Genomic DNA, 2,687 nt, shown 5'->3' on the forward strand with positions numbered 1-2,687 from the left:
CTCGGGGAACTTGCAGTTACCTCTGCGACCGCTGGGAGTGGGGCGTTCATGGTTGTGAAGGAGGGAGAGCGTGGGGGTAGCCATCTTGGTGAAGGAAGGCACAAAGGCATCCCCCACTCCTCGTTAACGTCTCGCATAAATCCAAGCGTGTTCCAGCCCCCCCCCCCCAAAAAAGGTGAGGGGGTAAACTGTTCATATACATATATTACATCTTTAAAATAACAAAATCTATAAAATACAAATATAAAATAGCCTACCAAAAGAGGGAATAAATGTAAACCATTTACTTGGGGGTGTAAACATGTAAATATTGTCAATAATTACATAAGAGCTGACGACTAGCCTATAACGTCACCTGTGCTACGATATAGAAACAGTCGAGGGGGGACTGACAGGTTACACGTATCCCGTTTGATTAGTTGTGGGCATGATCGCAAAGATGCACACAGGCAAGTCTGAATTTTAAACCCGAAGTTGCTAACTCCCCCCAGAACGATTGCACGATACATCTATACAGCTTTCTATCCTGAAGTTATTATTTACCATATGAGAGAGAGGGGGGGGTATGTTTTCAATATAAACACAAATGCATTAAGCCCACTGATGATTTGAAAAGCGTGCCAGCAGCGTGTTGTGCAGAGCCGTATAATAATATAATAATACTGTAACACAGACCCAACTGTAGCTGCTTTATATTCCATCAATACGAACACCTGATGGCAGATCCGCCCCTGTGTCACGACATGGAAGCAGGCAGTCGCGTTGCGTGCAGCTGGGGGTGCGCAGAAGTGACGGCGCACAGGTACGAGCCGGGGGCACACAGCGCAGGGCGTCGTTGGCATAGCTTCAGCCAGGGGGCAGCCTCGGTCCACGGCTGCAGCCGCGATCGTCTCCTCTGGAGGCTTTGGCCAGCGGGTTGTGTTACAAAACATCCACCGCCTTGTGCTGCTTGCGGCGCTCATCGCCGTCTGCAAACAGGCCAGCTTTCCATTGCATCGTGAGAGGAACCCCCTGCCCGCCGCAGAGACAGCATAACCGCACTGTTACAAAAGTGCGTGTCCTTTCCACAGACCTGTAATGTGCACAATGTTTTTTTTTCAGTGCATCATCCGCAAGGGGGTAGTGGGAGTCAGACAAGTCTAGTCAGTCAGCCATCTGCTAGAGCTGGATGATATTTACACACACACGCGTCTTTTCACGCCAGATATTATTCCACGGCAGCCATAATCACAGCAGGGATTATGTCGTCTATCCCTGGACAAAACGCAATGCAGGGACATTTCAGGCCGCTCTCTCCCACGTTAAGGTCTGTGTCCATGGCCTCATCCCTGCCCCCCCCCCCCCCGCTTACCATAAATAGGTCATTTAAACTCTGACCTACTTTACGAATAATGCGTGCCAATATACGCGCACAAGCAATGATACAATGATCGTTTTGTGGCTTTGTTTCTCTCTGCCACCCTGTTGGCATTTTTCAGCCAGCTTTCTGCCTGGTGTCGTATTCAACCTCTGCCTCCTCCTCCTCGCAACTATGTGCAGGTGTTACGCAATTAGCAGGAAGATGAACAGACACAGCACCCGACTCCAACAGCAGACTGCCCAGATGCATTATTGCAATTATCCAATTAGTGGCACACAGAGAGGAAAATAATAATGATTTATCTTTTGATAAGCATACATTAGTCAATACATAATAATGAAGTTCGTAAAATAAAAACAAATGCTAGGTTGTATCGATTAACTTCCAAATCACTTTATTTGGTAGTTTGTTTATGTTTTAAACATATGCTGGACTTTTTCATTTTACACGCATGCATACATATAACTAACACGCTTAATCGCCAGTGTAGAAAATAAAGTGTAAAAGTGTGCTTCGCCAGGACCATATTTTCTACTGGATCAATCCAGATTTACAAGGGAAAAAATGATGGACGGTCATGCATGTACCAGGCCTGGACATTTCTAGTCTACATGGTTCACATCCCTCAGGTAGTCTGGGGACCTTTAGCTGGTGAACTGTCTTGTGATTTTGTAATAGTTTCCTAGGTGAATGTAATTAAACAAGAGGGTGGTAAAAATAAATGAATACACTGCAAGATCCTTATACTAGGGTACTTCAGAAGCAGTGTTAGCAGAAATTAGGTAGTGGTGCCATTGCTCCCAGCAGCGGGGATCCTGCTGCCCCAGGAATGCAGCCCCTACAGGGATGGAGGGAAGTGCTTACGGCCCCGTCAGTCCCCATATTGCTTCTGTATCTCTCCATCATTTGCTGCGGCTTGGACTGCACTGACGTATGGATGCAGCCTTCTGAGTTTCCCTCAGTGTTTTAATTCCTGTCATTGTAAGTATTTATCCAGGCCCGTCTGTCACAATCCCAATGCCCCCATCCCCCCATTTCTGCATTTATAATACCTCTCTTCATGCTCAATTGCTTGCACAGGGATTTGGCTGGGTTAAAATGCCTCTCAACTAGACCTATACACGGTATTGCCTTTAAAAAATGTTTTGTGTTCTTTTTTTTGCCTTCTCTTTGGCTTTCTTTTACCTTTATTTAATTGTGGCTCATATCGTTTCTCCCCAGGGGAGGTCAAAGGTCAGATGTCACTCCATTGTTCAGACAGACATCCCAAAGTGTTCCCTTGGAGAATGTTGGCCTACAAGCTGCAATGCCCCAATTACACACACAC

The sequence above is a fragment of the Amia ocellicauda genome, chromosome 10 (assembly GCF_036373705.1).
Source record: "Amia ocellicauda isolate fAmiCal2 chromosome 10, fAmiCal2.hap1, whole genome shotgun sequence".
Classification (NCBI taxonomy): Eukaryota; Metazoa; Chordata; class Actinopteri; order Amiiformes; family Amiidae; genus Amia; species Amia ocellicauda.